General features: G+C 39.5%; 1 protein-coding gene across 9 annotated transcripts in view; it reads right to left on the bottom strand.

Annotated features, from left to right (window-relative positions):
* Nucleotides 1-18,176, bottom strand: part of dlgap4b (discs, large (Drosophila) homolog-associated protein 4b) — a 119,474-nt gene that overhangs the window by 88,590 nt on the left and 12,708 nt on the right. For 4 of the 9 annotated variants that reach the window (XM_008409365.3, XM_008409363.3, XM_008409367.3 and 1 more), the window contains exon 1: nucleotides 16,918-18,083. The exons of 2 other annotated variants lie outside the window; for them this stretch is intronic. The gene's annotated coding sequence lies outside the window, so the exon portion shown is untranslated. Of the gene's footprint in view, nucleotides 1-16,917; nucleotides 18,084-18,176 lie in introns of those variants that run through there. 3 more of the 9 variants (XM_008409369.3, XM_008409368.3, XM_008409371.3) reach the window with 2 other exon arrangements.

Genomic DNA, 18,176 nt, shown 5'->3' with positions numbered 1-18,176 from the left:
CTCAGATAAACTAAAGGTTACAGCAGGTCATTCAATCAAAAGCACTCATGGTTTGATAGGCTTAGCCAACCTCATTAATCTGCTATGATTGGATAAGCACTCTTCGATGCACGGCTAAGGCTACGGCGAGGTGACCCTGTAATGGAGTACTGATTGTTGTTGGGCTATTGTGGAGGTCTAAATTCTCACTTATTACTTTTTTTATATAAAAGGGAAGGAAGTTAATTTTCTAAGCTCGAGTTACACGATATGACACAACATATAACTTAGTGACCAACTCCCACAAGAGCAAACATTAAGAAACTAAATGATAATTACATGCATTCTGATATGCAAAAAACATAATTCAATTCAGTTCCTTTGCATAGCACCAATCCAAAAATAGTACATCGAAACCAACCACACAGACAGATTCAATCATCTACATACATTCCTAAATTGTCACAGTCTTATGTCATTTTTTTAACAAAAAGTGTTATTTTTGTCCCTCCCAAAACATTATTTTTTTTGGGAGAGCAAGAGGTGGCGATTTATTTTGCAAAAATCACTTTTGACAAAAAATTATTTATTCCATTAATTTACAAAAGTCATATCAGGTATGAAGCAATGCTGTCCTGTTCATTATTCAAATTGATGAAGCACTCTTCTTTCTAAGGACACACAGCCAAACTGTACAGGGTTGTTGACTTTGAAGAATTTCCTCCAACTGAGCATGCATGTAAAAACAGCAGAAATGCAAACTTCTGGGGGAGGAGATGGCATGCATACAACTACATGTGACCTCAAGACAACAGTGCTGCTTTTTTTTTTTATCTTTCAGTCTCACAATCTTGTCTAATTATAAGTTCCCATAATCTTTTACTCCCCTCCTTTCGTATTTTAATTAACAGCATTAACCTTTTGAGTCAGCTGATGGGCACCGTGGTAAAGGACTGTAGCATTGAATTTAAGTAGCTCATATCAAAAGATATAGCAGCTTTATTAATACTTCAAATGTGGATCACATCAAAGCTCTCTAAAGCCGCTTCTTCACTAGAGCGGCTTTAACCAGTTCTGCCCCAGTCCAACAACTCAACCAGATTCATCCTCTGTTCGCAGGTCCTTGATGGCTCTGGACTCTGTTCCCCGTTTCTCCATATTCACTTCACGGGGAGCACAAACCGCGCTGGCCTAGCCGTGTTTTTTTTTTTGTTTGTTGCATGGAAGCAATTTGATTGGCAGCAGACTTCCTTCGTTTGATCAGCCCGCGATTTACGTCACTGCAAACTCCAAACATTTCTCATTCGGTGGAGCAGTGGACCGGTGGACATGCCGTCTGCTTTCAGAGAGCGGCTCAGTGTGGAGGAGCGTAATTATGAGTTTGATCTTGAGAAGCGCCAGGAGCACACGCGTCAACTTTTGGACCAGAACGACTGTGATTTAGCTGCCCTGCAAATTTTCCACGTCTCTCGGAAAGAACAGGCACGCAATGACAAAAAAAAAAGTGAGAAGCAGCTCTGGTCGACGTTCTGTCACAGCTTTAGGTTTTTACGCCAGCTGGTGTGAATGTGAATTTTATCCATCGTTTGGAATTTTTTTGTGTATATATATATATATATATATATATATATATATATATATATATATATATATATATATAGTTCATGTGTAGTTATTAAATGTAAATGTTTTGAGTGCATCACCTAAATCCAAAAGTTGAATGTTAAAAAAAAAAAAGGGGGAAAAAGTGTGATATACATATATTGATATGTATGGCTAAATAATCAGCTGATCTGAACTGTTTTCATTATGTGTGGGCTTGTCTAATTTCTATTAGACAAGGGAAATATCTGGGTTTATCTGAGTCCATCAAAACTCAAATAAACCCAAATTTCAAAACTTTGAGGTTTTGCAATTGCCGAGGGTCGCTGCAAACATCGGAGCAACGGCCTCTGCTCCAACACACTCACGGCCCATGTTCTCGCCCACAGTAGTGGGGAACAGATCATAATGGAGATGCTCCAAACTGTGGTAGAACCAGATGGCTAGAGTGAGACTTAATAATGGAAAAGCGGCTTAAAATTGCATATGAAAACCTTATTAAAAAGTTTGAAAACCATGACAAAAAGACCAACATTCTAAAAAAAAAAAAAAATTATAAGGCAGTGAGCATTTTTACTTTAATGCTGAATTCAACTCTTATTGTTAACAGAGAATTGCATACATGATGGAAACTGCACACATTTCTTTCTGTGCTCACATGTAGAGAATAAGGAGACAAGCACTTTGACTTGAATGGGAAATGAGCCAAGCAATCCCTCTTAAGTGCCTCACAATCTAATCAGAACCTATTTATGACTTGAATACGTGTGGAGCTAATGCCAATTTTATTTATACAACATATTTAAAATTACTGAGGTTCAGGATCATGCTTTATGCTTACGTCTGGCAACCAGATAATAAAACCAAATCAAATAGATTGAAATGCTAAGCAATATATAAAATGTAGTGAAATCAAAGAATTACACAAGTCATAATTAACACCTCAAGCTCTTGTTTTGGGACAGGTTTCCTCTTTGGCAAATTTTTTTAACTTGTGGTAAGACATTCTGCATTTTCTAAAGCTGCATGTCCTGTGTAGCTGGTTGGGATAGTTGGAAATGTTCTACAGCTCAGTAAAAATAAAAAAACTTTAATCCTGGATTTTTCTCTTGCGAAATAATACTTCAAGTAACAGAAACTTTGTATGTTCTTTCAGTGTAAACCAAATCTTTAACAGGAACCCTGGATAAGTAAAACCTGAGTCAAAATATATTCCGGGTCCAATCTCTGGTTTGCTCATCTTTTAATTGTTGAGATATATTTTTAGAATAATACCTTCTTAGTAAGAAATCATGCTATTAAAAATAACCTGATTTTATTTAATAACAAAGAGAACATGTATTTCTTTTTTATTTCTGTATTTTCTTTTTGCTTTCTTTAGCTTGGCTTTCTGCAGTTAACTTAAGCGGCTATACGTTCATATCAGTGCGCTGCATGTGGTGTAAAACCCTCTGGCTCAATTTAAAAAAAGACAGCGCTGTAAACATTAGTATTCCCTGTCGCATTATTACTAAAACATAAAACTGTTTACTTCTAGGCAACCCTCCATGTTAAATTTAGGATACTGAGGATATTTCATAACACATACTTTGAACCAGCAATGTGTTACACCCTGGGCAACACTGGATCCATGCCCTGGTCAAAAAAAAAAAAAAATCCCAGGAAATAAGAACCACCCTGTGTACTCATTGTCGCCATTACCAATTAACAATGCATGTTTTGGAGCTTTTGGAGGAAGTAGATGAGACTAAAGTCCATGTATGCGTTTGGATTAAAGGCAAACTTCACACAGAAAGGTCAACACAGCTGAGATTCATACAGGAGACCTTCCTGCTGGAGGGCAACAGCATTAACAACCACATCAAAGTGCATTAAGTATAGTTTCGAGCACTGCGCCGAAGCAGTGGTCGTTGTAGCAGATATGTGACTGTTCTGTTGTAGAAAATGTAAAAAAAAAAAAAATACAATTGATTTTGGCTAGGATCAGACTATTAAAGAGTCCACTGCGGTATACTCTTACATGTGTTTCTCGTTTTCAGTCTGCTGTGCCGGAATAAGATCCAGCAGCAGCTCACAATCTGCAGCAGTTACTCACCTACTGCTGGCTGCACCACAAAGATACCAAGACCTGCTCGGTTTTACTCTGAGGGGGAGACGGGTCAACTTTAATGGTGCGCAAGTGAAATATGTATTTTTCTATTATAAAAATACTTTGGGTTGTTTCGATAGACAATCGTATACTATTTAGTACAAGCCGAGTCAAAACGGATACAAAAATGTGTGTAAGCCGGTTAGAAGAAAACAGATCAGTCTGAGCTCATGCTATGATAAATGTAGACATAGACAAAATATTTGTTTCAGTGTTTTATACATGTACAAATATGTGCAAATAAAAATAAACATGTTTAATTTGTCCTGAACGTTAGAACTCGAACCTGGAAATGACTCCACACCAGAGTTGTGTGTGTTTTAGTTGTGAAATTGACAGAAAACGATATTTGTCGTGGCGCTAACTACTGTTAGCAGTACAAGCCAATTAACTAAGTATTTTTCATCAATTTTATGTGTTTAAATACTAAATGGGCATCTCCACAAACATATATCTGTATCTCATTAAGTCAGTGGCTCACATTGTACTCAGAAGAGCTAATAAATAGTGGCAGCCATATTGGATGCTGAACTTAGGTGACTCGACAACCTTCAATAGTCAGGATTTCAGCTGTAGACAGAAGGAGAATCTGACCTCTGAGGTCAAACAGAATGCAGCATGATGCACTGGAGACAAACTATCTGCTTTATCATATCCGTGAAGGCGACGTCACAATTGTAAAGACTGAATATTCGGAAAAGTTTTATGTTTCTACAGCATGCCAGTAAGATATTTGGCCAGTTGCATCCTCCCGAGACTCACAGTACATGTAAAATTGTAAGCGCTCACATAAAGTGGCCAAGGAATAGCGATGAAGAAAAAGAAAAAAAGGGACGAGGAAAATTTGACAAAGGAGAAATCTATGCCATTAAAATGTTTGCAATATATGTAAATATGTATATATAATTTTTATGTGCTCTGATGTTTTTTTTTGTGTATATTTAAAACCATATTTTAAATTGTCCCTAACTAATAACCTGTAAAAAAAGTTAAGTCAAATCCCCTGAGCTGCCAATATGCAATTCATCACATAGAAAACAATCACCCCCTTGTTTATAAAAAGCAAAACAAATTATGTATTCAGAACAATATTAGTGTGCGTTTATGTGAGTGCGAGACGGGGGGAGGAGGGACTACAGGAGATGTGGGAATTGATTACTAAAGCACTGAGGGTTTAAGAAGTAAATTAAACAGAAGGGTGAGTCTCCCCTCTGCTTGTTCTTTGGTTCTCTGATTTCATTTTTCCACTTGTTCCTCCAGCAGAGATCATGCACCTCGATGAAAACCACTGCTCTGATACAAAGTGCTCTCACTTCTAATGAAGAACAATTCTCTGATGTTATTAGGAAGCAGGAGATGGGCAGCAGGGGCAGAATTAATGGCATTCAGTAATGAAGTAAAAAGGAGCGTTATTCCTCCCTAAAAAACTGTGATGGAAATGAGGTTGCACTGATTTACTGGCTGCAGCGATAAGCTGGCATGCTGGTTAAACTGCTAATATGTTCTGTTTTCACACACCGGGATTAAAATGACATTCCAAGTTAAACTGCACTGAAGTGAGAACGTTGTCTGTGCTCATTTAGTTAGATGATTCAGAATGTGAAAATGGCCTCAAAATGTTTACTATGATATTGTAAGATTTTATAAAACACTTAATCTGCCACTGATCTTTGAAAAACACAATACATAACTTTTTTTAAAATTTGTTTTTGAAATACGTTTCCTGGATTTAGTTAATGGTAGTTTGTGATAAAACTAAAGGAAAACCACTATTTATTTTTCATATAGTGTGTGCAAATGAGGCAAAAAAAAATACAATAAAATATTAGCTTAATAGTTTGTTTAGTCCACCGTCAAAACATCCCCGACTAGTCAAGACATTTACTCTGCTGGAAAATTGCCACTGCAAAAAACCAATCTTAACAAGTGATTTTGGTCTAGACTCTCATGCGACTGTCTTAATAAGCTTTAAATAAGGCAAAAATAACTTACAAATCATTTTTCAGCAAGCACGAGCTTGTTTTAAGTAAATAATTTCTTAATATTGATAAAAAAGCTCTTGTTCCAGGGCCAGATAATTCACTTAAAGACATTTTTTCCACGTTATAAGTGAAATAATCTACCAATAGGCATTTTTATCCATATTAAAGAATTATTGACTTAAAATAATCTTTCTGAAAAGTAACTTGTAAGTTAATTTTGTCTCATTTCAAATAAACTTAAAAAAATAGCATTAGAAACTAGACAAAAATAACTTGGTAAGATTTTGTGTTTTGCAATGATGTCGTATCCGCTGTTCGCAGCAACGTCTCGGTGTTGGCAGCATCTGCTTGGCAGTCCTGTAAGTTGTGTGGTGAAAATGTAGGGGGAAAAGGTAAACGCCTGATCTGAATCTAGGGCCATGCGTTCTAAACCTAACAGACAGACAGAGCTGCACTATAAAAAGAAACCATAAAAAAACACAAATAGCCTTTTTAAGAGGCTTGGATTGTCAATCTGCCTCCCAGATCTGGACACGCAGGGCTGGTCTGACCTTCCACTTTCTCTGCAGTTGACAGGGACCTTTTCTTGCTGCCAGCTTCCCAGGCTGCTCCTGAGCAGCCGACAGCTTGACCTCTTCTCACCAAGGCGCCATCTTTTTGACTGCAACTATTTTCTCATCGTTATGTGTAGGAGCCAGCCTGCGACTGCCGGGACGAAGGAGACCACTCGGGCTCAGGCCATCATTCATCGCGGGGAAGGAGGAAGGGATTAAGGCCAATGAAAAAAGAGTGGAGGAAAGCAGGGGTCTGCATCTTAATGTGGGGCTTGCTATGGAGCAGCCTTGTTGTTAGGGGAAGGGGAGAAAAGCTGCTGGGTGGGAGGGCAGAAGGAGAAAAAAAAACTAATACAAAAAAGAATTAAAGAGAGAATGAAAGTCACCTTATTAGTTCAAGTGCTGTATGTTCCTGTCATCCTGTCACCACTGTGCTATTTGTAACAGGAAGTAATACAACTGCTGTTTGTATTTCACGCCACCCTCCTTTCTGCTTCCTCTTTCTCCCTCTCATTATTTTTGGTGTGAGAAGCATAGAAATCAGTTTGCCCAGACAGAGAAAAGAAAAAAAACACTTCAAAAGGACTTCTTCATTTATTTCAATCAGACACAATCACCATCTCACACACGCACACGCACACGCACACACACACGCACACACACACGCACACACGCGCACACGCACGCACACACACGCACACACACGCACACGCACGCACGCACATACCGGATGACTCCTGGCCTCATGTGCAAACATACATCTTTTACAGTACACTCAAAAACAGATTTAGTGAAACTGCATTTCACACCCCACTGGTGTTTGATGTGTTCTGAAACTGGTGTGGCTAAAAATCTCATAATTACCTCTAAGGACACAGATATGCTCTCAGTGTGTAAGCAGCCAGAAAATAAAAGCTGTCTTCATGATCGCCACAGCGAAAAGACAGGACGTAGTTGCAGTCGCACACGGCAAGTGAACATTGCTTGTTACAGATTGTTTGCTTTTTTTCCCCCAGCCCCCACATTTGGCCAGTTTGTTCTTTTCTAGCCTCTCTGCCCGCTCTAACTAACTCAAGTGTGCCCAACAAAGGCTTCAGGCACTTGCAGTTATCTCAGTTCGGCAGTGGAAGAAGAAATTGAGTCAATACACCAGCACTGCAGCAAAGTTACTTACACTGGCTGGAGATGCCTTTATTGCAGTTACTCCAGCAATGACAAAACGGAGATTTCATTAAAGCGGGGGTAGATTTAAGCTTTTAAATTAATTAACCCATAGATTGGATGCCAGTGCCTGGACAGTATAGATAGTTGAGAGTCCACAGTTTACAGCCATAACAGCTTCAACTTTTCTATGAAGGCTTTCCACAAGGTTTAGGAGGATGTCTACGCAAACCTCTAACCCTAACTCACACTTACAAAAGGACATATATGAGGTCAAACACTGATGTTGGAAGAAAAGGCCTGACTCACAGTTCTACTCTAAAGAAATGTGATTCTGCGTAGAATTGTCGAGAGGCAAATCTTTTTTCTTCTGAGATGAGGTCATTACTTATTATGTTTTCCAAGACCCAGTGGACACAAACAGGATTTTAACCAAAATTCATGGAGACAGAATGCAACAAAAAAACTTAAGGAAAAATAAAATGATGGTTTACAATCATATGAGAAAGGAATGTCTTTTTCTCGCACCAGTTTCCTCATAATAACGCTAAACTCTGTCAAAAATAGACACCAGATGGATTCTGATAGCAAGAAGTACCGTATTTTCCGCACTATAAGGCACACCGGATTATAAGGCGCACCTTCAATGAATGGCCTATTTTAAAACTTTTTTCATACTCTATTGTTACACATCCACATTTGTAAAGAAGTGGTCCCCAAGTACTTTATATAGTAGGCTGCCCCAGTCATTGTTTCACTCACGGTGTTGGTGTTGCGATATTGTGCCCAACTGCTTTCTGGGTAACACAGACCAATCGACCCACTGCCGCCGCAGTCTCTGTCTCTCTTTTCCCGCCCCTCCGCCCCCCCTTGCTTTAAATGTATTATCAAACTTAACAAAGCAGCGTTCTGACAACTATCCCAGAATGCACCGCGCACTTCTTCTTCTACGGGGGAAAATGAAGTCGGCGGCTGCTTACAGTAGTTGCTAGACCTGTTGTGGCTCAATATTGGTCCATATATAAGGCGCACTGGATTATAAGGCGCAATGTCGGCTTTTGAGGAAATTGAAGGTTTTTAGGTGCGCCTTATAGTGCGGAAAATACGGTAATAAAAAGCTATAGTTTCAAAAGACACTACAGTATCCACTTAAAGTTGCTTCTAAAGTTTACATTTCTTTTAATGAGAGTCCAGGAATCTTGTTAAAGTGAGTTTTGCTGGAAGAGTATTGCAGCTTTTGTCCCTTCCACTCCTGTTGCTGTGCACTGCTCACAAGTTGGCTGAAAGAATGCTGCAGCTGTTTTTTTTTTTTTTTTGCTTAAAAAAAAAGGAATCACCATTTTAAAATATTTCCAACCACTTTATCCATTTAAAGTTCTTTTTTTTTACAGATCTATAAATGAATGCAGGATTATTCTTGGTTATAAAACAAAGTCAGTCCTTTGAGCCGTCTGTTGTCAGCTAGTGACACTGCTATGGATACGTGTTAGGCAAGTCCATGCCATCTAAGCTGTGTGTCTGAATAGAAGGTGGAAACAGAAAATCATTGCCTTCTAAGGAAACATTCAATATTCATTTGTCTGCCAGATTTATTGTGGTGCCTGTTGTAATAATATGGCACTGCACTGATTGACATTTCCAATTTAAATGTTATACATTTCTACACTGTACTTGAGTTAACAGTAACATACAATTATCTATGATTGTTGATGTGTTAATTGCCGTTATAGAGTGTAGTCAGAGTTTTGTAATGTGAGGTTGCATTATTGTGCAGAATCACAGGCCAACATTGATGTGTTAAGCAGGTTCTCTGTTTTGTTTTTTTTCCTCTGTTCATAGGAAACCGTCCTGGCTCAGAGTATCTGTCTCTTGATGATGTTAATGAGCATTTGCTGCCATTAATTTTGTAGATTCTACTTGTTTTCTTTCTCAAAGAAAGTAGCTCCAGGGTTTCTCTGTTTAGCTGTATTTCTTTCCTGAACAAGACTGACGGAGCTACTGGTCCTTTTAGCAGACGGCTCCCCTGAACCGTTCTGAACCTCTTCTCAGTGCAATAAGCTCGGCTTCCTGGCTGCAACATTTGACCAATTAGCATTACATGATTAGCTGAATGTTGCTGCGTTGTATCATAATTAGGACCGAACTACACTGGATGTAATTAGATCTGAAGGTGACCATATAATTGGATACTGGAATGAGTTACAGTGGCTATCAAAATCAGAGACACCCCTGTCGGCAAAGCCAGCATTTTGAGGTGTAGGAAAATTAGATCATAATGTATCAGTTTAAAATTTTTGCCCCACTTAAAATGTGACATTTATCCTTTATAATCCACCTTACTAATAAGACACATCTGTTGGAAGAAAAAAATACTGAGTAGAAAAAAGTGCACAGCCCTAAAATAATTATTTGCTGAAGCACATTTCAGCAAACATCATTCTTCACTAGGAGCCTATCTGCGTCCCATATCTTGTCACGGCAACATTTCCCGCATTTTCCTCCAAATCTATGAGGCCGACTGTCAGGACGTCACGTGTCCACTGCTTTCTTTCTTCAACAAACTATATTTTTCTCTCTTGGATTCTGGCAAGGCCATTCAAAAACATAAATCTACCTCCCTGATTCCTATGTGGACTCACTGTGACGCTGAACAATAAAAATCCTTTTTGTCTGGCACCTATAGGTTTTGGGTCAAAAACTAAATGGCATTTTGAACTGTTCCAGCTATATGAGAAGAAAAGCAATAAACTATGCCCACCGCCAGGGTATTCTATCAGGCTCGAATGACTTTTTTAAAATTTTGTCCTCAAGCTTACTTCTTAGTTGAAGCAAATGAAGACTACAAGAGATTCTTGTCACGTGTGGAACATAACCAACACCCAATACATAAACAGACTCCTTCAGTGTGGCTGGCAGCCTCCTGGCAGACCCCCCCCCCTCCTGCCCAGTTTCTATCAGCTCTATAATTTCCCGTCTCCTCCTGTGGAAGCAAGTCGGGGAAAATCAAAGTATGACAGCTGGACTATATTTCAGGTTAATGAGGTTCGTCATAGTTGATGGTGGGTGCGAACTCAAGAAAGAGGAATGATGAAAATGGTTAAGAAAGTATTCACCGTGGTCTTTGGTTTTACTCCACAAAATCCTGGATTTTTAACAGGATGTTGAGGCTTAGGAGAGAGGCTTATGATTAAAAAAAATGAAAACGGATGGACGTAAATCTGGATATGAATTACACCCATTTGCCTTGTAAAGTGCATCAAGGCGACGTCTGTTGTGAACAGACCCTATAAAAAGTAAACCGAACATAATATTTGCCATATTTCCTCATAAATTACAAAACACTGTCTGTAATCTCTCGAAAACGTTGATAAGTCAAAGAAAAGCACAGATGATCCACAGTTTCAGTGGGTTCTTCCTTTGCGCTCAAACAGGCAGCACAGCGGCTTCTATTTTTAAAAGTAGTGATTGTCTCCTGGCTTCACACCAGCGATAGTAGCAAGTCATGTTGTGTGCGGAATTACAACAGCCTGGGCGGTGAGGCCCCCCCGCCGGCCAGCCTGAGTCGGTGCCAGACCCGACCGTCCCAGCACGGTGCAGGTTGAGCGGCACATCTCTGTAGCTGCGGGGCAGGTGAAAAAAAAAAAAGGGTTTGGCATCTTCCCCCTAGCCCTGTCGCCTCAGGGGAAGTGAAACGTAAGGGGTAATTAGACTGGATGGCGTGGTATTTCGAACATGTAGTGGAGCCTAAAATTGACGTCAAAAGTCCCCTGCATCATGTCAGATTTATACGGAGTGCACTGCTGTGCTTTAAACAGCAAAAGACGTGTCTTCAAGAGGGACGGCTGCACAGCTTTGTTTTAATACTGTCTTGGTATCACACCTAAAATCTGAGAATCTGACACATAAGAGACAATTATTGGCAAAATATGGAGCTCTACTTTAAAAAAAAAAAAAAGGGAACATTATATTCTCAAATTATTCCCCATCCTCGTTTTAATAGCTGAAAATTTTGTTCAGTGAAAAGATGATTGCCGTGACATAATTTCATTAGTAAAAAAAATAATAATAATACTTTTGTTTTTTTGAGCTTTTGCTTCGACAAATCCAATTCCCTGACAGCATTCTTCCTCAAGCAGATTAAAATAAGGCAGTCTGTTTGCTGTTTAATGTCACAGAGGGATTCCTTTGTAGCTGACAGTTACTCTGACAAACACAAAGCCAAAAAAAGGCAAATGTTTAAAATTTTCACTGTGTAATTTATTCGGTTTTGACATTGATCCTTATTCCAACAAACTAGCCTGTTTGGGAGGGTAAACAAAGAATAAGTTGTTTCCTCTTTCATGCACCAACGCAGGCGCACACTCTTCATCCACACCTGCCTGAAACAATAAGCCTATTGTATGTGTGCACGTCTAAAACAAGAGTTATCAAAAACAAGTAGAGAGAACACGGAAACATGAAAGATGCGGTCTCGTTTTTTCAGCAGGGTTGATGACAACGTCTTCTGTGGAGAAACAACTTTTAAAGAATAAGCTTTTTGCAATTTTATCTGCTTTCTTAGCTAAAGAGATTTTTGACATTTGCCCTTCATCCTTTTACGAAAAGGTAGCAAAAAGGTACAAAAAGTTACAAAAATCCGCTATGCAGGACATCATTATAATACCTTACATCAACTGCAGCAGCATTAAAGCATCGATTCACAGAGACTTGCAAAATATGCAAACCTCTTGGACCTTTTCACATTTTGTCACATTAGCACCACAAACATCAATGCATTGTGTTGGGATTGTGTGTATTAGACGAGCACACGGGGACACGGGATGGCGAAGTGAAAGGAATGCATGTCTGTGCCAACTTTCCACATCTACAGACTCAAATTTCTACCATTTCATCGTTGCAGAGATGCTCAAAATTGTCTGAGTGGTTTGAAAGCATCTGTGAACATCTCTTTTTAAGCCTTGTCACAATTCCCCGACTCTAGACTTTGACTGGGCCATTCTAAGATATACTTTCAACTGAGCCATTCGATTGTAGTCTGGAGTTGTGGTTTTTTTTTCCCAATAAGAGAACCTCCACCAGAATCTCAACACCTTTGCAGCTTTTAACAGTTATCCCTTCATGTTTGCTCTTTGTTTAGCTCTGTCTACCTTCCCATCAACTCTGACCAACTTCCCTGTCTGCTCTGAATAAAGCATTCCCACAGCATAATACCATGGATCTCTGTAAAAACAGCAAGTTTAGAATGATTTTCAGCACAGTGCAGTCTGCATGAAGGCAAAAAGTTCAATCTGGTCTCCTCTGACCAGAGCACCTTCTTTCACCTACTGCACAAATGGCTTGAGGCAAGCAGCAAGTTTAACTTCCAGTGGCTTTATTTCATTTTTTTTCTTGCCTCTCTTCCATAAACACAACATTTGTGAAGTACATGACTAGTAGCTGTCCTTTCAACAGATTCTACCTTTTTGTGGATGGCCAGGTCTTGATAGATCTGCAGCTGCACCATACTCTAACCACTTTTAGATGGTGGATTGAGGGACATCTTTGAATAACTTAAATGTCTGCTGTGTTCCTTTGTCTTTCTGATTCTGTTTACTAGTGTTCTTTAACAAACCTCAGCGCCCTCTGCAGAACAACTATACTTAATCTATGATTAACCTGAATGCAAGGGGGTAAGACTCAGGCATATGCTACTCATTTCCTATGTTTTACTTGCAAAACATTTTTTGTCTTTTCAGTGCACTTTAGTTATGGGTGAACTCACACACTCCAACAAAGTCAGTCATCTGTTTAACTGATCTTCTGAAATTCATGAGGGGAATTTTCCTTCTGCTTCCCCAATAACGCCTGTATCCCTTCCTTGATGGAACGTGGTGTAAATCGAACCGCCCCTGACCGAGCAGATATTTAATACGATGCAGAGAGACGTTTATAACATATAGTTCAATTCTGTACCATCTTTATGCGGTAGTGGAGAAAATAGAGACGACCCCGTCCTTGAAACACCGCTGGGGCTCGGAGCTTTCTGATTGCTCTTCCAACCTAAAACATAACCCGGTTCTGAGGTCAGAGGAGCTGTCACAGTGGAGCAGGCTTCAAAGGAAGAAGTGGGTATCAACAAATGAACTCGAAAAAAAAAATAAACACAAACTATCAAACTGCGGCAAAAGATGTACAGCGAGAGCAAAGACGACAGAATCAGTCAAATAACATCACACGTTGCTGTGGGCTGGTGTGCCTCTTTTTGTGCGTGTGTGCACGCGAGATGGAGATGAGCAGAGGGGGCAGAGTGCGCCTGAGAGTGATGAAATGCGATGAGACACAGTTTGAGTGAGTGCATACTAGCAGAGGGGGATAGAGGGGTGGAGTGTGTGAAAGTGGATGAAAAAGAGCGAGAGAACCAGAGAGGCAAGATGGACATAAATGGCTATGAGTTAGCATGGCCTACAATTTATTATTTTTTTTCCTTCTTCCGGTTAAAACAAATTGAGGCCACTAATGCAGCAGTTAGACTGCTTTTCAGGTCACTCCAAAAAGCTGCGCCAAAATAATAGATGGACCTAAATCCATTGTTGATTTGCCAGAATTAGAGACACTGTAACCTACTAAAAGAACAGAGCCTGCTAAAGCATATCGGATGTTGTCTCATGTTACTGGTTCAGGGCCGCAGTGAGGTTAATTTGAGAGAGCTGAAGGGAAATATGGGATTAATTTTCATGATTGCCAGCTCCACATAACATTAAAAACGAGTGAGGAACTACATCTGTTCTTTACAATGTAAAGACAACAAAAAAAATTATATTTCCATGCCACTGTACTGGGTGAATGTTCCTCATGTTTTAGTAAACATCCTTTCTATTCTCTGTACACTTGGCTGTCCCCATCGCAGTCCTACTTTGAGAAAACAGCAGTTCAGTGGATGGCACCACATTACTGATTTATTTCAGTCTGAGGATTAACTGACTTTCTATAAAACAGTGCAGAGGACAGAGCCTGGGCTAAAATTACGTCGTTTTCTTTTGTCTAAATTTGCAGATAAAGTAACTGGCTGACAAAAATAATGTTGCACTTTGCTCTATTTAGAATGACATTAAATATTACTAATTGGCAATCTCACCAAACGCAACGGAAATGAACACATTACTTTCGACCCTAGAAAGTTTGTAGTACATATTCCAGTTCAGCACTACGGAGTTCCAAGTTGATCTTTTGATAAATGATCACAGATTTTTTTTGACACTGTGGTTGAAAAAAATGTGCATCATTTTCATTTCTCCCCTGAAGATTTTCACACCTGCAACATTATGACCACAGATTTCTGTATTATTTAGATGGGATCTTAAATGATTGACCAACACAAAATAGAGAATAAAGGTAATATGGAATGATATTAATGTGCACTTTTCCCCACTTCTTTTCAAGTAAAAATCTGAAAACTGTGGCATACAGCAGTATGAAGCCCTCCCCCTCCCCTTTTCCCTCCCCCCCTTTTCTTATGAACAAAATTCAGTGAAGACTAAGAAACACAGCAGGCAGCTCAGGGATACAGACTTTACAGAAGACATACGTTATTAAACAACATCCCAACCTCTGGACATATCACAGAGCACTCTTAAACTCATAATCCTGAAAGTTGTAAGAGCATGGACTCCCTGCAAACCTAACAAGACACCTGAACTTACAGGCCAGGACAACAAAAATCATGCTGGGCTCCATCTATCTCAGAAGTCAGAACCCCAAACAGGTGTTTCGGGTCACACCAGGGGTAACAGCATTTCAGATAATATAGACAAAGAAGTCCAGATTTAAACATGGTGATACCCAAGAAACCATTGTTCTCCATTCCTCTTATGAATATTGTTTTACATTTTACTGTTAACAAACACCACTTTTAATTTATTCAGTTTAGTGTTGCAGGTTCTACATATAACATTGAACTTAGACGCATGTTTATAAGTGAGTCTTGTAAAAAAAAACAAAAAAAAAAACATGTTTCCACCACAGCTTACTACTGTTTATGCGAGGAGCAGCCATATTGAAACTTGAAGCTGGCCTTGAAAATCCTAACTTGAGAGTTTCTCCCACCTTCCGAGTGGGAAGTTGACTTTGGGTTTGGGGGGTATTCCCAGTTTATTGACTAGGAAGTTGTAATTTCTCAGAATTTAACACACCAATACACCAGAGAGCCAAGAGACTCGTGGTCTGAATGTGCAGCAGGAAATACGGCACTCAAAATCAGTTAACAAGACATCCATCAGTCATGCAAAACACTGGCCTTTATGGAAAAGAGGCACATGAAAGCCACTAGAAGCCATTGAAAATTACTTTTATTTACACAGCATTTTGAAGCACAAGAAGACAACTTTGTGTCTGAAGTCCATCATAAAATATTTTTGTTCATGGTAGCATAATGCTGTGGGGATCCATTATTTCAGCAGGAGCAGAGAAGTTTGTCAAAGTTAATGGAAAGATGGTTGGAGCTAAAAATAAGGGATTACTACAATACAAACTCTTAGAGGCTAAAAGATTTGAGCCTGAGGCAGAAGTTCATCTGCCAGAAGGAAAATGATAAAATGATAAAAATATCAGAGCAGCAACAGAATGATTTACATCAGACCATATTAATATATTTGTAATTTGGTCTATTGTCAAATAATGTGCAAATATTTCCATCATTTTATCTGCAAAAGGAGAAGAGAACACAAAAGGCGTGTTACTTTAGCTGCAGCTTAAACTGGGATCAAGAAGTATTGATATTTTTTGTTGATTCTCAATAAACACAAAGTTCGAGGCTGCGCTATGAAACAATAATAGGAAGAGTTCATTAGGTGTTTTCATTCATAACCCTTTTGTGATACAGGTGACTCCCATTGAAACAGAAGGCCTTATTTTCAATAGAACCTGCATCAGCCAAGCATACAGGGGACTATATAAACTCAAAAATGTATGTTGTAAAACAAGAGCTAATCATCTGCATGGAGCCTATTTACAGCAGCACGAGTCTTGCAAGAGTAGACAAATAATCTGTGATCAGCATCAACCTCAAATAAGCCACAAATGATCAGTCCTACCCTCCACTAAATACTCCTATTTATTAGAGGGGTAAGCAAGAAAGGGGCTATTAATACTGGTAAATAATTGAGCTGCTCAGGCAAACATAAACACACTTCCCTTGCTGTCGTATCCACTCAGAAACCATCTTCTGAAGTGAAGTGGTCTAATTTTTTTCATCCAACAGCCTTTACAGCCTGTGTCTCTTCTTTAAAGCCATAAAAAGGCGCAGTGATGCTGGCTCCAAAACACCGTTTGAAGCAGCATGAGTCACCTTCCCACCCACTTTGGTCAAAGCGCTCACTCCTGTCTAATAGAAATTACTTCATTTTATATATATATATATATATATATATATAAACGAGTATACTCAAACTGAGATTTGCAGGCACACAGGCACCAAGCAGCAGATAATTCAACAGTTCTGGTTTTCGTTTTTTACCTGCAGCCGGCGAGAGCGCTCGTTGAAAACTGGAGAGGGATGAGGACGACTTGGAGGATTTATCCGCGGTTTCTCTGTAACTTCTCAAGTCGGACATCCGTGTTGGCTGATGTGTTCATGCAGAGGAAGAAGAGCGTCACCTCGACGATCAAGCAGCTGAAAACCGCCGTTTTGCCCCTCTGACGCCTTTTTTTTTCCTCCGCTGAGTTTGTGGGTCTCCTCCGAGGGTGGAAGCAAAAAGCCCCGCTCCGCTGCCGTCTCCATGTTCGGGCTCTACATCTCGCCTTTTTTTTTTTTTTTTTTTTTCGTTCAAAGACGTCAAATTGAGAACCGGAGAGACAGATTGATGGGTGAGCAAAGGGAAACGAGGACTGGTTGTGTCTGTCAGGCGAGTCGGGATACAGACTGAGGCTCTGCTGCAACCAACCAACACACCAACTCAGGAGAGAGGACGGAGCGGTGGGGGGTTTGGGATGAATCGCTTTACTGTGTTTAGGCGACAAGTCGTCCATTTAGAGTCAGTTATCGTGCTTTAATACGAGTGTCCAGAGCCGGACCAAGATTCAATGGGGCCCTAAGTGGAATTTATATTTTGGGGTCCCATTCATGGTTTAATTATTTCGTTATTTAAGCTTATTAAGGTTATTATTTTTATTTAAGTGAGGTTTTGTTAAACTGTTTTTGATAACAGTTCCCTAACTTATAGAAAAATGTCACATCTGTGCTTAGACATAGGGACTGGGAATACCTGGACAAGGAACATGCACAGCTATTTTCACATTTATTAATCAGACTCTCCCGTTTCCTGTCATATACGCACACATGCATACATACATGCAGGTCCTCATTAAAAAAAACAAAAAACATCCTGTTTAAGACATCAGTGATTCTGTTCAGTCGATGTTCTACATCGCCGTCTCTCATAACATAAAACACTATGAAACTTAAAAGAAGTCGTCCTATAAAACGTACTGGGGGATTATGGGAAACCAAACTAAATAGTCAAAATGGACCTGTGTTTTTTTTTTTTTTGGTTCTTTTTTTCCTGTTCAGGGAACAACATTAATTTAGTGCAAGGTGAAGATTCAGTGCCATTTCTGAAATGAAATGGGACTTAGAAACATGAAATGCATTCAGGACCAGAGACAGCTCTCAGTGCACCGCATAACTAGGCCAAACATTTGCTCCCATTCTGCCCGTCTGTTTTTTTTTTTTTCACTCAGTAAATCCAGTTGAAAAATCCCTGAAGACGTACCGAA

This window comes from Poecilia reticulata, chromosome 5 (assembly GCF_904066995.2).
Source record: "Poecilia reticulata chromosome 5, P_reticulata-male-v2, whole genome shotgun sequence".
In the NCBI taxonomy this organism is placed as follows: domain Eukaryota; kingdom Metazoa; phylum Chordata; class Actinopteri; order Cyprinodontiformes; family Poeciliidae; genus Poecilia; species Poecilia reticulata.
This window is presented reverse-complemented; position numbering and strand designations above follow the sequence as displayed.